This window comes from Muntiacus reevesi, chromosome 3 (assembly GCF_963930625.1).
Source record: "Muntiacus reevesi chromosome 3, mMunRee1.1, whole genome shotgun sequence".
NCBI lineage: Eukaryota > Metazoa > Chordata > Mammalia > Artiodactyla > Cervidae > Muntiacus > Muntiacus reevesi.
Window position 1 is genome coordinate 112,054,343 of NC_089251.1, and position 24,208 is coordinate 112,078,550.

The 24,208-nt window shown below is 58.9% G+C and overlaps 1 protein-coding gene across 3 annotated transcripts in view; it reads right to left on the bottom strand.

The window, feature by feature from the left end:
- The window catches only part of AHDC1 (AT-hook DNA binding motif containing 1), a 64,798-nt gene extending 40,843 nt beyond the window's left edge, over positions 1–23,955 (bottom strand). For 2 of the 3 annotated variants that reach the window (XM_065930175.1, XM_065930176.1), the window contains exons 1-2: positions 23,494–23,733; positions 23,149–23,246 (exon numbers count right to left, since the gene is read on the bottom strand). The gene's annotated coding sequence lies outside the window, so the exon portion shown is untranslated. Of the gene's footprint in view, positions 1–23,148; positions 23,247–23,493; positions 23,734–23,937 lie in introns of those variants that run through there. The other variant, XM_065930177.1, reaches the window with a different exon arrangement.
- Between the last annotated feature and the right edge of the window lie 253 nt (positions 23,956–24,208).

The following is a 24,208-nucleotide window of genomic DNA, read 5'->3' on the forward strand; positions in this document are numbered from 1 at the left end:
GGTTCCAAATTCCACTCTGATCTCAGGAGATGGGCTGAGTACTCTTTTCTGGGATGGAAAGGGTGTTCCCACTCCCGAACTTTCCTAGAGAGATCAAGGCCCATTGGCCCTTGTCAGTGGCCTTGGGAAGAGGGAGGGAGGGTAGATTCCAGAGACAGCACTGGAGGCTGAGTCGAAGAGTCAGGGGTAAGCTCTTCCTGCCAAGGGGGCAGGACATGATCAAGTCAAGAAAACAGAAAAGCCCCTTCCCTTCCCAGCAGGCTCCAGAGAAGGTCATTTAGCTGGGGGTCATGTGGGACAGATATCAACCCCCTGAAGTTAGACAAGCCACCTCCAAATGGAATCTTCCCCTACAACCACCTGTGCCTGTCATCTCAGGGCTCCATGGTTTTACTCTTGTGCTGCTTCTCCATGGCTTTCTTTGAAAATCCTCCCACATCTACTCTCCTCTTGCCATTTCTCCTTCCTCCATCCTAAAATCCTAGCCTTTAACCTAAGCAGCTAAGATCTCAAGTTCTAGAGCTGACACAGCCAGGCTTCAATTCCAGCTCTGACTTTGGGCAAGTCACTCCACCTCTCTAGGCCTAGGCTTCCTCAGCTTCCTCATCTGATAACAGAATAAAACAATGGTACCTGCCTCAGGGTTGTTGAGCAGACTTAACAGGATTATGATGTATATAGCACTTTGCCCAGCACCTGGCCCATAATAAGCATGTAATGCCAGGGACCTCCCTGGCAGTCCAGTGGTTAGGATTTCATGCTTCCGCTGCAGGGAGCACAGGTTTGATTCCTGGTCGGGGAACTAAGATCCCGCATGCTGTGGCATGCTCCACCCTCTCCCCTCCCCACCAAAAACCTGTAATGCTGGCTGCTATTTTTTCTATTACTGAAGATCTAGCTTGCCTCCATGAATGGTCTTTGACAAGTTTGTAAACCCCACGCAAATTTTAGCCAAAATGTGTTTTAGTATTTTTTCTGAAGAGGTCCATCATCTTCTCAAAATGGATTCTTTGCCCACAGGGTTAAAAAAAGGGTGGGGGGCAGAGTTTTAGTTCAATCCAAATGAGGAAACAGGTACACAGGGAACAGGACTAGCCCTGGGTCCCTCAGAAAATGAGAGGCAAGGAGTGCCCTGCGGGATTCGGTGTTTTCACTGCTGAGGGTCTGGGTTTGATCCCTGGTAGGGAAACCAAGATCCCTCAAGCAGCATGCGGCGCATTCAAGAAAAAAAAAAGCAAATGCAAGGCAGACCCAAGGCTAGCACCTAGGAGTAGCATCTCCCAGGCCCCACTCACTCTGTCCTCCATCAGCCCAAGCGGTCTTTCTGATCTGACTTCCTCATCACTTCTTGCCCAGTCAGCTATGGTAGTCCCCCAGAGGGCTCCTCACTTCCAAATGCCTCCCCTGAACCTGCTCCACCTAACGCTAGATTCTTCTTCCTCAATCTCATCCCCATGACACCTGTGTCCCTGCTCCAACAACTTTTAAGAGCTCCCCACCGCTGACGACAACATCAAGGCCGAGGTCTCTACCCTGATATTCAAGAGCTGGACGGCCAGCTCTGGCTCTGCAACCTCCTCTCTGTTCTCTCTCGTCTGGTCAGCTCTCCCCCCTCCCCCATATTCTCCATACCACCCCCACACTCACTCAGTTCTGGACAGCTTCTGCCCCTCTGTTCAATCATGCAGTGTCTCAGGGCCAGCCTGCTGCTGCCCCCGCTCTGCCCTCAGGGTTGCCCCTGGGTCCGGCCACTTCGAACCCACTCTGATCAGGCCACACCGAGGGATGCTGACCACAGCTCTGGCTCTGGAAGGAGGCCTCTGCCACTCCTCTCCAGCTCAGCCCCACCCCGAGATGCTGACCCACCTTGGCCCCTGTCTATATCCACCCCCACCCCCCCACCCCCAATTAACCTCTCTCTCCTCTAGACTTTCAGGAACAACACTCTTCTTGTCACAGGGAGTCATCAGGAGTCAGGCGCTGCAGCCTGTCCTCAGAGTCATGATTCCAAGGTCAGAGTCTTTTCTTTGAGCCTCAACATCCTCATCTATAAAATGGGAACTGCAATACCTACACCTCGAGTGATTTTAATGAAGGATAAATACCTCATAAACTGGAAGGCACTTTTTTCTGCTACAACCTGTTCTGCAAATAATGTTATAATATAGCCATACAATAATTTTACACAATAGCCTCCACTTATAAGCTTACTTAAAACTGCAACCACCCCGTAACCCTGGCAGTCCCCAAGTGCTTTCCATGTTTTATTTTTCTCCTTGGCACGTATCACCATCCAGCAAACCACGTATTTCACTGGGTTTTGTGTCGTTTACCCTCTGAATGTAAGCTCTCTGAGGGCAGCGATTTTTATCTACTTTGTTTTCTGCTGTGTGCCCCAGAAAAGTGCTCAACACCAAGGGTGCACTTGGTGGTTGAGGAATAAGTGGATGAATCAAGCACTTTCTACATGCCCAGCACTGCACAAAGTGCCCCCCGCCCCCAACAGATGGTCTTGTCTTAGGAGAGAGGTACCTCATTTTGAGGAGGAGACATCAAGCGACTTGCTCTGACCACACGGTAGGAAGTAGCCTGACTAGAATGTCCAGGACCTGCTCTTGATCGCTGTGCTCTACTTCCTGTCCAGATGGGAGGTTATTTCTATTTCTACGTTAGCTGGGCCTCTTGAATCTGTCACCCTCCCTATCTCCCTGGGGCTGTCACTGTCCCTGGGCCCCTGAGGCCTCCAGCCCTCCCAGTCCTCTTTCTGACCTCCCTCAGCCATCTCCTGCCACATCTCAGCCCCGTGCCACGCTGTGTGCTGACCTCAGGGCCTTTGCTGATGCTGTGCGCTCTGCCAGGAAGGCACTGGCTTCCCATCACTTTCATCTCGGCTTGTTTCTCAAGACCCACCTCTTCTGAGAAGCCTGGCAGCGAATCTTCACTCACTCTCTTCCCTCAGTTGTTTACTGCTGGGAAAACCCACCAGAGAGGCAGATGCTGACCTGGTCCATTCCTCACTATCTGCCCACGTCTGTCCCTTTCCTGCCCAGGTCTCTCCCTCCTTCCTCTCCTGGGTCACTGCCCCCACCCCATGCCATCTCTCAATCAGGTTTAAAGCTTTGTAAAACAAGGGCCTGGCTTTGAGTCTCTCAAACCCCAGCTCCACCCCAACTAGCTGTGTTTCTTTGGGCACGTCACTGCACCTCTCTGGACCTGTCTGCTACCTGGGAAAGGGGGATGACCTGATCCCCTGTCTCGTGAGCTGACCTGCCCAGCACATAGTAAGCACTCATCGCCTATCAACCTGTGATCAGCATGTCGTGCCTCCCCATCTAGGCAAAGACCCTGAAAACCCTCAGCCTCCTCTTTTTCTCCTCCCTGAAACAGTTCCCCACCCTCTGAAAATGACTGATGAAGATAATAAGATCACTAACGTGTATTGACTGTTTATTATTTGCGGTGAATAGAGATATGTCTGGCACCCAGCAGGTGCTCAATATTGCTTATTATTTGTTTATTTATTTATCTGGCTGTACCGGGTCTTAGTTGCGGCACACCGGATGTTCGATCTTTGTTGCAGCATGTGGGATCTCTAGTTGTAGCTCTAGTTGCGATCTAGTTCTCCGATAAGGTATCGAACCCAGGGCCCCCACATTGGGACTGCGGAGTGTTAGGCACTGGACCACCAGGGAAGTCCCCTCAATATTGTTTATTGAATAAATGAGTTAACTAGTTTAATCCTCAGAATACCCTATGGGGAGGGTACTATTGTTATACCCATTTTACAGACAAGGAAATCAAGGCCCAGAGAGGGTAAGTGACTCATCATGGTTGGGACTTACACCTAAGCAGTCTGACTCCAGAGCCGAGACCCTCACTGGCCTCTTCATCCTCACTATTCCCATCCTGATCTGCTCCAAGGCCAACCCCAAGGGCAGGTCCCTTTCTTTCTCCAGGTGTCGAGTCTTCACATTTAGATGGGTGCTCACTGGGCCCTGGATCCAGAGCTCAAACCCTTAACATTTCATCTCATTTGAGCCTCACAAAATGCAATGAAGTCAGTGCCATCATTATTTCCTCATGACAGGTGAGGAGACTGACAGCAGAGGTCAAATAGCTAAGGCCACACAAGATTCCAAGCCCAAACTCCTTCAATTGCATCGGGCTTTATGCTGTTTTTCTCCCACTTTCTTACACAACTGTTGCTAATTGGTCACACATGCCTGCCTTGTTTTTCCAGTCAGTCCGATGGTAAGCTCTCTGAGGGCTCAGTTTGAAGCCAACGCTTCTGTCAGTCTCTGTGTCCCCCACTCCCTACCGTGGCCAGCACTGTGGCCGCAGGCCCAAGCTGCACAGAGGCTTCCTAACTGCTGACCTGCGCCTCCCAGCCAGGCCCACTCAGACACTCTGCCAGCTTCCCCCACAAAGCAGCTGTTGATTTGTGGGCTCTCTTTGCCCTATGAGATTTGGGCTTGGTGAGTATGGGGCTGAATTTCCCTTCAACTGAGGCTAGAGACTCCCTGAAGATGCCACATCTCTGGGAATTCAGGGCTCCCCTCTCCCACGGAGAGCGTGGGAGGGATGGTTATGGTGGCTCAGAACAAGGACTAATGGATCCCAGTGTTCCAAGTTCCAAGGCTGCTCCACCAGGTAGGTACTGGCTGTGTGACCTTGGACAAGTTACTTAACCTTTCTGAGCCTTACTTTTCTGATCTGTAAAATAAAGATGATAATAATACAGCTATTATGATGACTAAATGAATATCTGTTTATAAAGTTAGAAGAGTATCTGGGACACGGTAAGTGCTATGTGTTTGTTAAATAAGTAAACGTAGCGTCTACCTAGCCACAGAAGGGTCACCCCGGTAAAGTACAGTACAAATGACAAAGAAAGCCCCAGTTCCAAACAGACAACCGAAGACACCGAGGGAAATGCAAACAGGTGGCGGAGACCTCACACCTTGGGAAGCCCCTTGTTGCAGGGACCCATTCTCCTCCTCTCCCCATATCCTCAAGAGCCAGAGGACCCCATTTCCAGGCCCCTTCCTGACAGTATCCCCCTGCCCTAAGCCCCAAGCCACTTCCCCTCGCTTCCCTCTACCTATTAACTCTTTCCGTGCAGCCAGATTGATCATAGACAGAGTCCAGGCCCTGCTTTCCTTCGTTGCTGTGTGATCTTGGACAAGTCACTTAGCCTCTCTGAATCTCACTTCCTCCTCTCTACAGGGGATAATCCTCCCCTGGAAGTCTGTCCTAGAGATTAACTGATAACTGACATCACACCCATGGATGTGTTCACAGGTATCTGAACATGTGAGTGTCTCACAGGCCTGACCACACGGAATGGGCGTGCTATTTGGCACCAGGGTGGGGAAGGGAGCTGCTATTTAAAACTGACCCACACTTCATAAGTTTCCCCAACGGCCCGTAAGCACCGCTTAGGTTGCAAGCCAAGCGCCCTGTCCTTTAGTCCATGACCTATGACATAAAAATACAGTTCTTGGGGGACAGGCAGGGGCTTCGTGTCAGCCTCTCTTCATGAAGTTATGGCATCTGAGGCCCTGAGGCAGGCCTGAGGGGAGAGGAGGAAGAAGTAGAGGGGCTACCAGTGAGGGGGAGGCAAGGGCCCCCCTTCAGGGAACTGGGGAGAACGGAGAAGACCCCTGGAGTGAGGGACAGAGGGGCAGGCCCCCAAGGCCGTCCAGCGCCCCCACTGCCAACTTGGCAGTTGCCTGGCCTGGACTTCCACCCTTCCGAAAAGAAAGAGGAGCCAGCGGCAGGCAGCAAGTTACGATAGACCATTACCCGCCGTTAATTAATTAAAATAAACAGCAAATTAAATACAGCAAAATTAAAATAGCACAGGAAATTAATTCTCTGCCAGCCCCACCTCACAGGTGAGATGCTTAAAGAGCCCCTTGCAGCCAGGATCCCGGGCAGCTGGGGGTCACCAGGACTTGCCTTAGACCAGCAACACCAAGTATCCATGAACCCAGCCACCCGTGGGCATTTATTGGCTCTGCCACCCTGAGATTGGCCTCCTGGCTCCTGAATCTCAGGGGACTCTAAGCCCTCGGCCACATTCCTGAACCCAAGCCCTGCTCCTCTGTCAGTGGGCAAGAAGGGTCCTGATGCCCTCTGGGCCAGGGACTGGGCACTGTGCCCTCCTGGGCACATGGCCCACATCTGCCACCATACGGGTCAGGGCAGGAGGGAAGAGGGACCTTGGCCTTCTCTTCTGGGTTCCCTCTGGGGCTGGATTTGGGTCCTGGTAGAGACCTCTCCCTTCTGTGCAGGCTCCTGGCCCCTCATTTGGAGTGCCCAGAACCTCCTCCAGGGAACCCCTCATTTTGTTCCTTTCTTTGGCTGAGAATGCTCAGGAAGGAAGCACCGCTGAGGCCCAGAATCCCATGTCCAGCAAAGCTGGCTGGACCAATCCCAGGACGTGATACTGGAACTCCCTCCTAAACAAGACTAAACACTTCATCACACAGATGGGGAAACCGAGGTCAAAGAGGGCAAGGCATCTGTTCTCCGTCACCCCATGGCTTCCTGGCAGAGCCTGGAGCTGAGTCTCTAATGGACACATTCCATGTCACCACCAAAACATGGCATTTCTGGAGTGCAGCTCAGTCCCGTGCTGACCTCCCTCTTAGCCTGGCCACCACGGTCTTGCCTCCATAATCCCATCCCATGACCCCCCTTTTCCTGTGTCCCACACAACAGCCGGATTAGGCTCCTTGCCCTTGGGCTGTTTTTCACATGGCTCCGCCTCACTGAAGCTCCTTCTCCCACCTCTGCCTGTCCAAGTTCAACCCAGCCTCAGTGCCAGCTCCTCTGTGACCCCCCAGAGCCCTCCTGCTCCCTTAACTTTCCAAGGTGCTCTGCCCCCACCCCACTGGGGAGGACCCTCTGCTGTCCACGTGAGCTGTGGTTGTGGCATGTGAGCTTCCCGAAGCCGCAGACCACCCTCGCCTCTGGGCCCCAGCACTTGGCACGGTACTCAGCACTCAGTAGGTATGCAGTCTCCTCTTCATCTGATTGCCCTGCCATGTCCTACTGATGACTGACAATAACAGCTATAGTTTACTGAGCATCTACTATAAGCCCAGCCCCTGTCCTGTCCCATTCTCCCATGATGGACCCAGGGCACAGAGGTTGTGTGACTTCCCTGAGGTCACAGCTCTGAAGCTGGACCCCTACCACGGGGCCTTGCTCCTGGATGAGTCTCCTTTCCTTCCCACTCACCTAGGTCAGACCACCATCATCTCCGCACCCTGTCCTGTCACTGAAGACTTCCCATGGCTCCGTGGGGCCACTGGACAAAATCCAAACCCTTGAGCATGGCCTCTGAGCTTTGTGACATCTGGCTTCTGCCCTCTTGGCAGCGGTTCCTCCAGTCTCTGAACATCACCTTGGTTTCCAGCCTACCGTGCCCTGATTCACTGGTAGGTCTGGCATATGCTGTTCCCTCTGCCTAGAACACCCGCCCTCTGTTCCTCCTCCTGTGAATCCCTACTCATGTCTCAACATCGGAGATCAAGGGTTACCTTAAAAATCGAGTCAGACGAGACAAGCAGCCAACAAATTGGCCACAAAACCGAGAGCTCGACGAGGGAAGGACCTCTGTCACCAGTGTGCACGTGTGTGTGCTCAAGCCACTCAGCTGTGCTGGACTCTTTGCGACCCTGTGGACTGCAGCCCACCAGGCTCCTCAGTCCATAGGATTCTCCAGGCAAGAATACTGGAGTGGGTTGCCATGCCCTCCTCCAAAGGAGATCTTCCCAACCCAGGGATCAAACCCGTGTCTCCTGCACTGCCGGCAGATTCTTGACCACTGAGCCACTAGGGAAATCCGTCTCCACAGTATTGCCAAAGCTTAACCCATGATCGGTGCTCCATCAACATATGCTGAATGAATTAAATGGACACTCCGTGTATTATTGTTGAATAACAGAGAAATGACCGGAGAACAGGAGGCCCCAGTCTGCGGGTCTGGAGGTGGAAGGGAAGAGCCCGAGGCCAGGGAGGACGTGAAGAACAGTGACAAACACTTCGGGGGCTGCTCTGCGGCAGAGCCACCCTCTTGGCAGAGGGAGTGTTTGTGAGAGACAGAGGAAGGAAAGTGATGGTGTGAGGGAGGCTCTGAAAGTATGTGTGTGTGCACGCACGCATGTGAGAAAGTGGTGGGGATGTATGCGGGGGAGTGTGTGTGTGCGCGCGCGCTGCATTTGTGAATCAGTCTGTGAGCAGCGGCGAGGAAGGTTGTGCAGGGGCGCACAGACGTGGCTCGTGGGTCTGGGAAGAAGAGCCCATGCGTTATCCTCGGGCGTGGGGGGCCATGTGAGGGGGCGAGGGTGTGGGCCGTGAAGGCTGTGGGGCCGAGGGTTGTGCATGCCTGTGGGGCCGGGGGGCAGGGACTGAGGAAGATAAGCAGGAGCGGGGCACCTGAGGGGGGTGTGAGTGAAGATCTGTCAGCGTGTGGGCGTGGAGGGCGTCGTGAGCGTGTGCGGAGGAGATGGTGTGCCCGTGAGCGTGCACAATGAGGTAAGGGACGTCAGGCTCTGCTGAGGGTGTGGCTGCCACGGCCTCGGCCATGGGCCCGGTGCCAGAGGTGGGGGCTGGCCCTGGGCCCAGGGTGGGCGGAGGGGGGGAATCTGACTGAGCAGAAGATTCCTCAGAGTTCTCCCCCGAGCCACAGGCGCCAGCTTACCACGTCCCCAGGCAGGCAGGTCGAGCAGGAGGCCCAGATGTGTGTGTGCGCCTCACATGTGTCCACAGCGAAACCTCTGGGCATGTATTTGTCTTTGTCTGGGTCCGGGTGTGCACGCCTGTGCTTGTGTGCGCGCTGCCGGCTGTGTGTCGCCGCCTGTCTTTGTCTCTGTCTGTATCTGGGCCTTTGTCTCAGTGTGTGTGGCTGTTGGTCCGGGCCTGCCCACAGGACTGTCTCTGGGGTGGTGTGTGCGTCTGGGTATTTCTGTGTCCGTGGAGCGCTGTGTGTCCTTGGGCTGTGCATGCCTCAGGAGGGCCGCCAGCATGCCCTGGGCCGCCTGTTTGCGTCTCTGATGGCTGGCCTTGGTGTGAGTGAGAGAATTGTGCTTTTGAGGCTGTGGGTCTAGACCTCGGGGCACCTCAGTGTGAGCATGTGCTTGTATTTCTGTTTGTGAGACTCCTGCCACGTGTGGTAATGTGGAAATGCTCCTGTGTGCCCGTGGGATGTGTGTTTGTGAGACCAAGGATCTGTGCGTGTGCCTCTATGTGTGGATGCGTGTGTTGGATGTGAGGGTGTGAGGGGTTTGTCACAGACTGGTGAGCAAGTTAATCTCAGACTCCGTGACACGTGGAATAAAATCACGCTCCCATAATGGGATCATTCGTCTTCCTGTCCAAGGAGAGAACCAACTCTTCACCCTCCGCCCTGGGGGAGCCCGTGGGGCCAGGGCCAGGCTTAGGCCCCCGTCCAGACCCCCTTGTGGCCTCAGCACCCCACCCCCACCTCTCCTCTGCCACACCAGGCCCATTCTGCCTCCAGAGTGCCCTGGTGCCCACTGCGGGCTGGGCTAGGCTCCAGGACATGTGATGGAGCCTTAGAGGCCTGTCCTGGGCCCCCACCAGCCCCACCCACTGCTGAGGAGGGCCCTGCCCCAGATGGGAGGCGGGGGGGTTGCAGGAAGGAATCTCTGGGCCCCTCCTCCTCCCGGAGGGGAGGGATGAGCTGCAGGCCCGGTCGGGATTTTCCATCTCTCAGCAACAAGATTCCTGGTGAGCAGGCTGCGGGGCTTGGCAGGGCGCCTGCTGGAGACCCGCCCTCACCCGCCAGGACGCCTGGGTCCCCAGGGCCAGGCAGCAGTGGGTTCCCTGGGGAGCTAGGAGGGCCCCAGAACTTGAGGCTACAGCTGTCCGGACCTATGGGAAAGCCAGACCTTTCCGGGCTCCAACCCTGACCATCGATGACGGCTCCCTGGCCCCCCAGGCACAACGCCACCCTTCTCCTGGCGTCTCCCCAGCTGCAGCCTTTGCTTCAGAGAGCCCTTGTGGACCAGCCACCCAGCACCATCCACTCTCTGCCTGAGCCTCCGCACACGCCCAGCCTGGGTTCAAGACCTCACCTCTGGGGTTTGAGGGCTCGCAAGGCCAGGGCTGTTCTGCTGATCTCAGAATGGGGCTCCCCAGGACAGGGCCATGTGTCCCGCAGCTGTGACGTCCCGCTTGATCTTAGCATTCCTTCCTGACTGAGCAGTCAAGCACCAGGCCAGGATTTCAAATCCAAGGCTGGGGAAACTGAGGCAGTGGCGCCTTCAGCCCTGCCTGCCATCATGAATCAGCGGCCACATCCAGGCGTCTAAGATATACAGGTTTTCAATTCTGCCTAACAACAGTGGTGGCAACTCATTCTTCTCCATAGGGGGTGCATTTGCAGGACGGGGGAGGCATCCATAGGAGGGAGAAGAGAATGAATGAGCCAGGTGGACTCCCTCAACCCCCGGCCTTGGACGAGCAGCCAAGGAGAGCAGGTTTGGTAAGAGATTAAGGTCGAGGAGAAGAGAACCAAGACGCTCCAAGATTTATGAGCCTAATTCTTCTCCCTTAAATTCCCCTCCAAGCCCCCCAGCCCTAGCCTGGTCCCTCCAGGGTCATGCTGTGGCCCCAGGCCAATGTCAAGGTCCTAACCCATCCATCAGCTGTTGCCAGGGAGTTTCCACCCCAACGGGTCCCAAAAGGAGGGGGCTCAACTGACATGCGGGGCCCAGATTGATGGGGATGGGGCAAGGTCCTAAAGAAGCAGCCGGACAGCCCCCTGCACCCTCCCAGGAGGTAAGGGCTCACAACTTCTAGGGAAGAAGCTATGCTGGAGGGTGGGGCCCAGGAGGAGGTGACCTCCCAGCCCTGGCACCACACTCAGCCCAGCCGTTCCAACAGCCCAGGAGACCTGGGATCTCGGAGGGGGGCCTATAGTTCACAGGGTGTGTGGCCTTGGGCAGTTGCTGGTCCTCTCCAGACCTCAGCCTCCCCACCACATGACGCAGGAAGTGGTTCAGATCCCAGGTGTCCCCCCCTTTAGCTCTGCTCCCTCAGGGCTAAGCCTTGACCTCTCTCCAGTCCAGGACTGTCACCGAGAATCTGGGCCAGATGGGGTGAGGCCTTGGGGTCACCTGGAGGAGTCCCTGAAGGCACCCAACTCAGAGCTGAAGAGCCTGGTGATTCTCCCCACTCGACTACACATCTGTTTTCTAGAAGAGTGAAACTGAGGCCTTGAGAGAGGCCTGGGGTCTGCACCAAGACCAGAGCTTTACTGGTGGGATGGTTAAGAGCATGCACTTTGGGGTCAGAAAGACCTAGATTAAAATGCCAGCTGCAACAGACACTTGCTGTGTGAAGTCCCTTGCTTCCTCAGCCTCAGATTTCCTCATCTGTAAAATGGGCAATAGTGCCTCCCTCCTACTGGCTGTTGAGGTGAAATGAGAAACAATCACGTAATGGGCTCGGCCAGTGTAGCAAACGCTTCGACAATGGCAGCTATCCTGACTGTGGGTAGTATTAACACAAAGCCAAGTGGCCAGGGGGGAAGAGGAGGAGGGGTCCCGACCTGGCTCATCCTCCGGCCCAGGAGGGCCAGCCAAATTCCTCGAAGCCCCCCAGCTGTCTCCCCTATTCGTTAAAGGCCTCTCATTAGTGCGCCTGGGCACCTGCCCCTCCACACGTAATAAGCCTCATTAGTATCTTAGCCCCAAGCTCTGAGCCCAGAGTCTGTGCATGTGCACACGCGTGTGGGTGGGGGGCTGCAACAGGCCACCAGCCAGGAGGCAGCATCCCCGCCAACCACACCCCCTGCCTGTCACCAGCAGGGCCCGTCACCACCCAGCTTGTCACCTGCCTGCCTCGCACCCGCACCACCTGTCACCCACCCAGCTCGTCACCCACCCAGCCCATCACCTGCACCACCTGTCACCCACCCCGCCTGTCACCGGAGCTGCCTGACAGGCATCTGGGTGGGGGGACAGGAGATAGGGAGGAGAAGACCAGAGGGGTGCAGAGCTGGGGGCCCCAGAGACCCTGTAGGACCCCCACTTCAGCTCGGCATCCTGCAGCATCGCCATGGCAACCTCTCAGCCGCAACCACTTTCCCAAACATCCCCCACCCCACACCCCCCCCAGGCCCTGCTCTTCGCTGAGCTGAGGCTGAGAAGAGTCTTGAGTGACAGCAGAACGGGGCAGGAAGGAGGCGCTCATCAGCTGGCTGGCCTTGGCCATCCTGCCCTCCCTGGACTCGTTTACTCCATCTGCAGAATGGAGGGGCTGGAGACAGGGGAGGCTCCTGAACGGCCAGTCCCCCGTCCCAGGCTGGATGTGCTGAGCCAGTGGCCAGTCCACCCGTGAAGCCTGGGGGGGAGGAGGGCGGGGTACTAGAGGGCAGGGGATTCTAGGTCCTTCCACACACCTTTGCCCCTGGTCCAGTCCAGAGAGACTGGACCTCTGGCCCAAGCTCACACAGCCAAAGAAAAGGAGCAGGCTGCAAGAGAGAGGACGGCCAGTTGGAGCTGATGCCCCCAGGGGGTGACCCAAGGTGACTGGGGGGTGGGGGGGTGCTGAGTTGGCCCCCACCTCCAAGCTGCTTTATTTATAAAACCCAGCGCTCCAGGCCCAGCAACAGCTGCAGTGCTGCCCCTCCAGGGGGCACAGACCGCAGGAGAAGGGAAGGGTGGTGCCTCCCCCCAGGAGAGGGGTGCCCTGGGGCCCAGGCTCCCTCCACCGCTGGCCGGGGCAGGGGCTGAGGTGGGAAGGGGGCGTCCGCCTGCTCTTCCCCTCCCTGCCCCCCTCCTCTCCTCCAGGCAGGCGGCGATAGGATTACTTCTGCATGACTGCCCGCTCCACAGGGTTCCTGAGACCCTCCTGCCTGCAGCAATCTTTAAAATTCCTCCAGCCCGGCCTTGCTCCCTTTCTCCCCACGGTGAAGGCTCCAGCTCCTACCGCAGCGTGCCCGCGGCCGCCACCGCCGGGCCTGCTGGAGGCCCAGGTCCCAGGACCCATCCTCGGGGTGTAGCCCAGTGTCCCCTAGGACCCTCTGAGACCCAGGTCCTGGCCCATCCCCTCTGGCCCCTGGTGCCCCTCCAGCCCCATAGGGCGCGGCTCAAGCTGGGGTCGGGCCTGCCAGTGGCGCCAAGGCAGCCGGGGCACATATGCACAAACTCACCTGGTGGGTTTTGACGTGCCTGCTCTCGTCCTCTGCTGCCCAAAACCCCGATGTCCCCACCTCTGTTCTAACCGCCCCCTCCCTACCTCACCAATTCCTTGCTACCCCTGGGGTGGGCAGACAGCTGGGCCAGGCCTGTGCCTGTGGCTCCCCGGAGCTCACGAGGCAGGCAGGAGATCGATCCACTGAATTTTTTAAGGCTCTAATGGAGCCTGCATCCCCAGACTTGGGGCCTGGGACGCGGGCGATGTCTCAGGGACCCCTCCCTCGGCACTGCAGTTGCTTCCTCTTTCAGGTCTAGGGGGTCAGGGCACCTTGCTAGGAGCCTTCCCCCAGCAAGAAAAGAGGCACGAGGGGCCCCTGGGGAAGAGGTGGGATTGGGGGGCTGTAAGCAATACCCAGAGCCCCCCCCCCACCCCAATCTCCTCAGCCCTAATGCAGGCAGAAGCAGCTCAGCCTCTAAATCACTTCCCTCACGCTGCCCTCTGAGGCGGATTCTGTGCATCTGTAATTAGGGGGTGGAACAGATGGTGGAGATTCCGTTTAAAATCATGCATCTAGTAAAGTAACCTTCACTGTCGGAACTGACTCCCAGGGAGACCAAGCCCCAATGACTCCCAGGGAGACCAAGCCCCAAGCCGGGATCCTGGGGAGGGTGTGTTTGGGGAGGGGGTATCAGGTCAAGCCAGCACCTTCCCCATCTACTTCCCCTGAAGTCCCAGGCCTGATGTCCCCCTTCAGGTGAGCCAAGGAGGAGGGGGATTTGGCAAGCACCTGACAAAGTGCAGGCTGGGGGTAAATCCCCCTGCCCAGCCCCAGGCCACCCCCCCCCACCCCCCAGCATACATGCCAGAGTCAGGGCAGGGCTGGGTACTCAGAGTTCTTGGCTGAGAGACCAGGATGACCAGGTGCCAAGAGCCCCCAAAGAGGCCTCAAACCCCCAAAGCCCAGGCCAGGGTGCCCAGAGCACAGGGTCTTGGGTGGGGCAGCTTTGAACCAGATGTACAGCCTCACTGTCCAGGAATGAAAGGCCTGGGGCAATGAGGCTGGGTGGAGATGCCTCCCCAGGCAGAGGCGGCACTGGGAAGTGGGGGAGGACCGGGCAGCAGAGAGAGAGAGACAGCACAGAAGAGTGGGCCAGTGTGTGTGTGTGTGTGTGTGTGTGTGTGCAAGGCTGAGGTTATCCAGAGGGGGTTTGGTGGGCGGGGGGGTGGGAAGAACAAGGGAGGCTGTGCTGGAATGTGCGACAGTGGGAGTGAGGGCTGCAGGCGGAGGTGGGGGTGCGGGGGGCATAGGGCAGCGCTGCTCTGAGGGGTGAACGGGTGCAGGGCCGTGATGGAGCTGGGGCTGTGTGTGTGTGTGTGTACACGAGTGCGGGACTGGCCTTTGGAGAGGGCTGGAGGCTGTCCCTGGGCCCTTGGATGGCAGAGGAAGGTGCTGGAGCTTGTTGGGGATGTACAGAGGACCGCTTGTTTGAGATGTTGTGGGATCTGGGGAGTGTGTGTGTGTGTGTGTGTGTGTTGCACATGCATGCCCAGGAAGGCATGAGAATCTGGGGGGACACTGCCTGTTCAAAGACACAGTAGAACTGAAGCCATGTTTGTGTGTCTGGGGTGAATGGTGTGGCCACAGGAGGTGTTGTCGTTTGAGTGGTTGTTGCGGCAGCCTGCGTGAGGCAACGTGCGTGTCTGTGTCTGTGTGAGGGGTGCGAGCTGTGAGTTTGGAAAGGTGTAGGAAGCTGTAGCGGGTGTCTACGGACATGCTGGGCTCCAGCTGGGGGAAACGTCAGGGCTGTAGGGAGAGTCTGTGGGTGTCTTGTTAGGTGTTGGGGCTCTGAGAGTCAGGGTGTGTGGGAGGTATTAGGGCTGGAGCGGGGTCCTGGTTGTATCTGGGGAGGTGTTGGGTTAGAGAGGGGAGTTGATGTTTGAGGATGTGATAGAAGCCGTGTGTGTGTGTGTGTGTGTGTGTGTGTGTGTGTGTGTGTGTGTGTGTGTGTGTGTGTGTGTGTGTGTGTTGGGGTGTTAGGGGATATACTGGGGGTCATAAAAATCTGGGTTTTCAGTACTAGAGTTGTGACTATGTGTGGGGGGGTAGGCGTGTGGTGGTGCTGTGTTGGGGCTGAGAGTGCACGCGGCAGCAGATATGAGGAAGGTGTTGGAATGTGGAGAGGTTGTGTGTTTGTGGAGCAGCTGGGGCTGTGTGTTTGGGGGTGTTGCTGCCATGAGTGGGGAAGTAGCTGTATGCTCAGGAGGCGTGAGAGGGCTGCATTTGGGTGCCCCCGGGCTGCCCCGACAGGGTGGGGGGGCTGCAGGGTGAGGTGGGGTACCCCTCTGAGGAGGTGAAGGGCAGAGTCCTGGCCTTTGCAGCCACCTGGGGGCTGCCTGCTGCTGGAACCCCTCTGCTGGGGTGGGAGGGGGGTGCCTGCCCACCCTCAGACCCCCTTGTGGGGGTGTTGAGACCGGCTGTCCATCTGTATCAGCCTGTGCCCGGCCAGGCCGGAGGAGCAGAGCCGCCTCCTCGCTCCCCAGGGTTGGGGGGGGTGCGGCAGCGGATCCCAGCCCACCCATCTGCCTTCAGATGGTCGAGGCAGGAGCCTCCACAAAGCTGCCTGGAGGGCATTGCTGTGTTTGAAGAGACACAGGCTGGGGGCTGGGGGCTCTGCAGAGAAAACAGCTCTCCCGGAGGCTCCTCTGAAAACCACTGATGCCGGGAGAGAGGGCAAGGGAGGGTCTGTCCTTGGACGTCTGTGTGGGTCAGCGCCCGACTGTGCGCCTTGGAGCCCCTTCTTCGCCTGTGTTCATGGCGGCGGCCTTGCCTTGGAAAACAGCCCTCCCTCCGAGCCAGGCTCCACGCTCAGAGGCTCACAGGCAGCTACCCCTCACACATGTACCCTGCCTACACTCCCGCACACACGGCCCCCACACCTTCACATCTGCAGAACACTACACCCTGGCACACGTCTACCTGCGACCCAGGGTCCCAGTCCTTCGCATACGCGCGCCCATCACACCCCACCCCACGCTGCAAAGCCAGGTACGACCACACACACTTGTCACATATACATGCCTACACACATATACACCTGACAAGTAGTGATCACACCCACACGCCACACACCTCGGATCTCCCTGTCACACCCATAGCCCATCTCACATGCAGTCAGTCTCTCACACACACCGTAACAGACACTCGCCATCCCTTACACCTGCATGTACGTGCCCAGGTTTGTACATGTGCACACACACACACACACACACTCTCACCAACTCTCAGCTCTTTCACACCAGCCAGCTGATCAGTGTTCAGGACAGGCCTTGTCACTTCCCAGGAGGGCTCGCGCCAGCTCAGAGGGCCTCCACTCCAGGCAGCCAACTCAGAGTTGGGGGTGAACCCCCTCTGCTGCCCCCACAATACCATGGCTCCCTGGGACCCCTGATCTTCCCCTCCAGAAAGGGTCCTCTCTCTGCTGTGGGGTGACTGTGTATGAGGGTAGGAACAGGTCCTGAGAACCCACGATCAGTCCTGGGTGTCACTGCCCGTGTGGGTGAGAAGCCCAGGGACAAGTTCACTGCGTTCTGTTTGAGAGATTCAAGAGGAGTGTGAGAGCCACAAAACATGTGTTTGTGAGTGTGTGTGAGGCCAGGCCTGTGTGGACAGGTATGAGTATGGGGCGGGGGGTGCACTTAAATGAAGAGACACACACCCAGTGAGTGCGGAGGATTCTGGAACATTTCCTGAGACAAGAGATATGCACATCTGTGAACAGGGGTCAGGGCCAGGAGAGGTGCCCTCTGAGACTCCCTGCCCCCACAAAGAGATCAGCAGGGAGGGTCTCTGGGATCTGGCCAGTGTGTGTGTGTTTCTTTTTCTCTTCCTCTCTCTCTCCCTCCCTGACCTCTTTAGCAGCTGGAAACTGAGCTGGGGGTGGAAGGAATGGAGACTTGGCTGGCCTGGGGGTTTGGGGAGGGAAGCAGGAGAAAACACCTTCCAGATTCTCATCAAATCCTTGTTTGTGGTTTGCAGCCTCCAGCCTCTCTCTCTTTCTCTCGGTCTGGGTTTCCCCCTCTCTTTATCTCTTCCTGCCTCTCATTCTCTCCCCGTATCTCTCCTTCTCCCATCTCAGGCACCTTGTCTCTTTCCTCGGATCTCCCTGTCTCCAAGTCTCTTGTCTGTTTCTCTCTCCCCAGACCCTTCTATGTTTCTGACTCCTCTCTCTGCCAGCACCTCTGTCTGTCCGTCTCTCCCTGTCCTGGTCCATCTGTCCGTCTCTCTCCGCCTGCCTGTGCGTGGGTGTCTGTGTCCATCTGCTTCACCACCCATCTGTCTGGTTGTCTGTGTGAGTCCTTTGGAGGGTACCCGCTCACTCACCAAGGCACCCTCCCCCAGGTCAGCAAAGGCCTCTCCTGGCTCAGAGGGTGGGGAGGGGGGGTGCAGAGCTGCAGCTTCTGGAAGCTTCAGTAGCAGCTGGGCTGAGCTGGGAGTTCGGGGCCAGCCAGCTGCAGAAGCGATCCCTCCCTTGGGCTCCCAAGCCAAGGACCCCAGAGCAGAGAGGAGAGAAAGCAGGGCCTCACTGCAGCTGAGTGTGTGTGTGTGTGTGTAAAGAGGAGGCAGGGGGCCTCACTTTGCCCTCATTTCACCATTTCCCCCCCAAAGCCAGGCCCTGGAGGAGAGGAAGCTTCTATGCCCACCTTCCTCATCCCCTCGCCCATGCAAGAGACGCCGGGGGATCCAGGAGGGAAGGGTTGGGGGACGCCAGGCCTTGGGTAAAAAAGGGGCTGGAGCTGCAGCTTCCTGTCAGCTGGGTGGGAGGGGGGCTCCTCCCCGCCTCGCCGCCCTTCCCAGTGGTCCCTGGGGACCCCTCCAGTTCTGGTCCCAGCTCCAGACACGACACGAGGGGCTGCACATGCAGTTCTCATCAGCTCCACAGGGGTCATTCCCACCTCCACACTGCCCTAGAGCCTCTGACCCACAGGGATATGGCAGGCAGAGCTGGGGGTGGGGGGTGGGTGGAAATCACTTCTCCCCCCTTCCCCAAATAGAGGTTGGTTCTGGATATGTAGAGATCGTGGCCCTGTCGAGGCACTGGCCATCAAGAGACCCCAGGCAGTCCACCTACCACAGCCAGCCCAGCACCTCACACCCACATATACACACACTGCCCCCCCAGCACTCACAGCCTAACACCCCACTCTGTGGCCCAGCGACTCAAAAGGGCTTAATAGGAGCCCCACTCCAGAGACCTGCCCCCTACGCTAACTGGCAGCGGCCTCCAACAGGGTCCCCGGCAGGAATCCAGCCCTCAGGAGGTAGCCCTCAGACCCCTCTCAGGAGTCTCTGTTCCCCCTACTCCCTCTCTGAGAAGAGCTCACGGTCCCGATCTCACGCTAGATGGGGAAACCGAGGAAGGGAAGGGGTCAACACAGTCAGGAGCTCCTGAGACCCTGGGATGGGGTCACAGATGACAAGAGGGCCCCGCAGGGGCAGGACCTGGCTCCTTCCAGACCCGCCGTGGGCAGAGTCCATGTTGGCTGCACTCTCCGCAGGGCGCACAGCCCTGCGCAGCCCTGCCGCTGGGCCGGGGCCAGGGGCTGGCTCCCTCCCTCCAGAGCTCTCCTTGCCCCTGGCTGGGCCCCCTCCCTCTCCTCGCTTCGGAGCAGCGCTCCCTGCCCTCTCCCTCCCAGCTCTGGCTCTCTCATCCTCAGCTCTTGGAAGCCTGACTCACTGTTTCCCTCCTCTCTCCCCTCCCTCTCTCTCTCTCTCTCCCGGCAGCGGCGCCTCCCCCTCCCCTGGGGGGGCTCTGGCCACAAGGGTGCCCGCCTGCTCCTCTCCCCGGGCTCTGGCCCCCCCCTGCGCACCCAGGAGGCCCCCTGCAGCTGTTCCAACTCTCTAACTACAGAGAGGTGGAGGGAAAGAGCCTAGGTCCCAGATCTGGCTCTGCCGCCTCTGACCCCTGACAAGCAGGGGCTAGGGGGTGCTCTCTAGACTGGGTTTCCTCCCGTCAAACAAGGAGGGGGGGATGCAATTGCATGGCACCCTGGTGCCTCTAATGTTCCTGATGTTCCCTGCTTTTAAAAGCCCATGCCTCCTGGTGCAGAGCGCCCACAACCTGTGGGGTGCTGTACCTGCCTCCGGCCCCGCCCCCAGGTCCAAAGAAGAGCCAGGCTCCATCTGCAGACATCTGGGCAAAGCAGTGGGGAGACCCTGCGTGGGGCAGCAACCTCAGTCTAGTGACCCTTGGAATCCCCCCGTCTGCCCGTTCTCCCTCCTCCTGTGGGAGTCCTCCCTTCTCCCCCTCCCACCTGTCTGTCCTCTTCTCTCTTCCCTGAGACATTTGCTCGTCTCCTCTCCAAACACAATCCTAGCAGCATTTGATCTTGGGCGAGAGGCTCTCAAGTGCCCGCTCATTTTGGGCTGTGAGGTGGGGAGTGGCACACACCTAGGCCTTCTAGGTCGCCTGGATGCCCATCTCCTGGGGTTTGCTCCTGGCTCTTCCTGACTGTTTTCTCTGCTCCCCCTCTGCCTGCCTCCCCCCCATCACCATCTTTCCCTCTCTTCACCTCGCGTGTGACTGGGTCTCTTTCCTCCCCACCTCCCCCAACTCCAGCTCTCTCCCTGGGGGGCCCATCTGCTGACATTAGCAACAATGTTGCCCTTGCTCCCCCCTCTCTTCAGTTCCCAGCTCCACCCCATCCTGGCTTCCCCCTCCCCGGCTCTGTCCCAAGAGACCCAGGGGACCCAGTAACCGAGCTGGGCTCCATCCCGTAATAGTGAGTCTGCTTGACCTCACGAATCAGACCAGAAGCGCCTGGGCATCTGGTACGAAGAAGGCAGGGCACCCTGTGGTCTTGGGTGGCTGGCATGAGACACAGCGCTCTGTATTCCACAAACCAAAAAAAAAAAAAAAAAGTTGCCCTGGGGTGGGGCAGAGCGGAGAAGAGGGGAAGTGGAGGGGGTCAGGTTTGCCTGGAGGAAGCCCCTGTCCAATGGGGAACAGAAGCGACAGGAGGCAGTGGCTCCAGCCAGTGCTCCAGGCTGACCTGAAAACCAGCAAAGTCCCTTGGGGCTTTGCCAGTCCACAGCAGCAAACCCCCCTCAAAAAAGGGTCTTCTGTCAGGGACTGTCTGCCCCTCAAGCCTCCGGCACAGGCACACCAAGCAGGTCAAGATCCCATCTCTTAATCTCCTTGAGAGTCCAAATCCATCCTCTCGACAACACACCTCCACTTAGCTCAGCAGGGGGTTCCAGAAGCCTCTCAGCCAAAATCTAAGGGGGTGGAATTGTGGCGGGGGGGGGGGGGGGGGGGGGGAGGGGACCAATCCCCCAGCCCCCAGACCCCCTCACCAAAGGCCCCATCAAGGGCTGGGGAGCAAGGCAAGAGTCCTGGAAACCACACACCTCCAAACTGAGAAGCACTGCTGTCCATCACGGCACCTGGGGATGCTGGGGCTCTTGGCCCCCACGACCCTGTTCCAGACCCCCCAGCCCAGCAAACATAATAAACAGTAAGCTCTTTTTCTTTATGACACCAAATTCCTCCAAGCCCAACAGCTCCTTCCATCACTACCTCAGCCATAGATCACATTAAAAACTCACAGAGGGCAACTTAAACACATCACATTTGTTTCTCTCTATATTATTTCAAAAGTAACGGCATTAAAAATGGATTTTACTACAGAAAATAAATATCAGCACGTGGGCCAGGAGCCCAGGAAGGGGGAGACAGCCCACCAGGAGAACGTCCCCTGAGGGCTTGGGCACAGCTTAGGTGCCCAAGAAGGTAGCCTAAAGGACAGACTACACTGGGGGAGTAGGGGTGGGGGGGATGCCTGGGGAGGGGGAGATGCCTGCCCACCTGGGCACCTGCCCCAATGCCAGAGAGGGACAAGAATCACCAGTTTGAACTGGTGCCCACTGTTCCCCCAAAGCTCATGCCCTCACTGATATCTGCAACCTCTGGAGGGTGGGAGCTTTGGGGCAAGAAGTCTCTGGGGTTATTCCAACTATTGACACAGCAGAAGAGAAAAAAAAATGAATTCAACTTACTATCCAGTTTGATTTTCCATTACTATAAAAATAAATATACATCTGTTCAAAGGAGGGAGATGGCAAGCTGCAGGCACATGCCACCTGGGGGGGTCCCCCACAGCTCACCACCACAACCCAGCCTGCCCCGGACGATGGGCAGCTGGGGAGGGGGGGTGGTGGTGGTGTGGGGGGTGTGGGTGGGGGGGTGGACTGACTGGTAATCTTTCACTTACAGCCCCAGCTCACACAGCTACACACACCGGGCCACACGGAACAGGAACAAGCCAACAATAGAAACACCCCAAATGCTCCTGGCAGGACTCTGCCCAGGCCCGGGCACATGCCCCCGCCCCGCCGGTGGCGGCAGTGGCGGCAGCAGCAGCAGCAGCGGACAAAATGTGGCCACCCTGACCCAGAGGCAAAGCTTGTCCTCACACCCCGAGCTCTGCCCAGGGAGCTGGGGCCAAGTCCCGCCTGACACCAACTGGTCCGGCGGGAAACGCCTGCCCAGCCAGACAGGCACAGGCCCCCCAAGGGTCCCTCCTTGTGCTGAGGGACCAGGCTGGTGCAGGCTGGCCCTGCCTCCCAGGGTGACGCCTGGGCCCAAATTCAGCTGGCCCTGCCAGTCAGGCACTTGGTGCAGAACCCAGGGCACTAGGCTCGGCCCCTCCCAGCCCAGCCCCCGGGGCCCCCAAGCTAGCAGGGAGGGGAGACTCCCCACCCCTCCACATCTGGCCCCGGCCCCCAGGGTCTGCGGTAGAGAATTCCCGCCCCCGCTGCTCTGTCTCCCTCCTCCCTCTCGGTGCCCGCTGCCCGCCTCGGGGACAGCCCCAGCTCCCGCCTCGGGCCAGCAAGGCCCACATCCTTCCTCCCTCGGCCGGCCCCTGCGCCTGGCAGGAGGCTGGGGGGTCAGGCTGCTGGGGAACCCCTCCGGCTCCCATCAGTCTTCATCCCCAGCCCCCAAACTCTCCGGGTTGCTGTCCCTTTTCCTGTAGAACAGGAAACAAGGTTATTTCCTAGACTCGGAGCCAGCCCCCTGCCCCTCTGGCTCTGCCCGGGGACCAAGACCCAGCAGGGGAATGCGCCCGGAGCCAGAAAGCGGAGGGATTCAGCGATTCACCCCCCAGCGACTGGCCCAGGGGGCTGACAGCTGTCACTCAGCACCCCACCCCCTGGGGAAGAGGGGGCCCCCCGATTCAATCAGAGCCTCAGAGGAAACGCATTGATGGGCGATTATTTATTTATTTATGCAAAAGTGAGCCGACTTTGTTCGCCAGGTAACCGGGCACGCGGCCCAACCCCTCCGGCCCCGGCCGCCCCCAAATCCCTCCTCCGCCCCACACCCCCTCCGGGTCATTAGGTCCCCGCCCCTCAACTCCCAGAGCACAAGCGGAACCTTGGGATTTGGGGGTTGGAGGGGAGGGGCTCCTCCCCTCCGCAGTCTCCCCCTTTCCCAGCGCCGTTCCTAAAATCCAGCCTTGTTCTCCGCTCCCACGGTCCCCCCCCTTCACCCACCCCCCCACATTCTCAGCAAGCTGGAGAGCAAATTGCAGTTTTAAATCCAAAGACGGAGGGAGGGGGAAGGAGGAGGGGGCGCGCGGCAGCGCTGGGCGCGCACCTCGCCCCCGAGCCGGGGGAGCCGCGGGGCGGCCAGGAAACCCGAGAACCCCCCCTCCCCGCCCCCCCTTCTCGTCCACCTCCCCCTCCCCCTTCCCGGCGCTGCCTGCCAGGCTTCGAGCCGAGCCCAGCCGAGCCGCGGGCCCCGGTGGAAACAAAGACCGATCGCACCGCGGGCACCGCAGCCACGGGGTCCGGCGGACCGGACCGGGGCGCGCGGAGGGGGCGCGGGGCCCCCCCGGTGCGCTGCACAAAAGAGCCCGGCCGGCCGGTCCCCAGCGGGGGTCTAGGGCTGGGGAGGAGGCGCCACTCACCGGAGTGCTGGGCTGCCGGCTCCGTGGGTCCGAGCCAGGCGAGGGGCTTCGGGGGGCGTCTGTCTTCCGGCGGCGGCAGCGACGCGGGCGCCCGGCAGCTGGGGAGAGGAGTCGTGGAGGAGCCCTGAGCCGCCCGCCGTTGCTGACAGCATGGCTCGCGCCTCGGCTCACATTCTCCGCCGCTAACTCCGCTGGACCCGGCCCCCCAGCTCCCGCGGCGCCCCCCAACCTCGATCACTCCTTCGCTCTCTCTCTGCGCCCCCCTTGCACCCCCCCACAACCACCACCGCGCACACACTCTCACAGCCCTGGACACCCCCGCCCCCACCCCCCCCAATTGCAAACCTGGGAGGGAACGCGCCCCGCGTAGTCCTCCTCCTGCTCCTCCTCCTCCGCCCTCCTCCCTCCCGCTCTCTTCTGGCTGTCTGTCTGTCCCTCTGACTGTCTCAATCTCTCGCTCCCTCTGCCTTTCTCTGCTCTCAGAGCTGGGTGGGAAAGGAAATGAGGACAGAAAGCAGACGCTGGCTTTGGGTGGTGGTAGCTGGATTCCCTCTCTCCCTCCCTCCCCCTCCTCCCCTCCCTCCTCCTGCCTTCTGCTCTCTCCGCGGCGAGCGGGGCTGAGCGCAGCCTGGCGGGTGGCTCGCGTTGCCCGCCCGCCCGCCTGTCTGTCTGTCTGGGCTGCCTCGCTCGCTCCCTCCCCTCGCCGTCTCTCGCCCTGCCTGCCCGCCTGCCTGCCTGCCTCTCTCCGTCCCCGCCGCCGCCGCCGCTGCCTCTGCGAGCTCGCCTTACCTTCGCCGCTCACCATCCGGAACCCCAGGGGGGAGCGCGCGCGCGGCTCGCCGGGACTTGTAGTCCCCGCCTCGGCCGCTCCGCGCGCGGGGCGGGCGGGGCGGCGCCGGCAGCTCCGACGACGCGGCCGGGAGCCCGCGGGGGGCACCCAGCGCCCGAGCCGCTTGGGCGAGGGCGCGCGTCCTCTTTACCCAAAGGGGGATTGCGTCCTTCCCTAAGGATCGCCCACGTTTCCCACGTTCCTCGTCCCCCCCGCGGGGGTCTCTGGCCG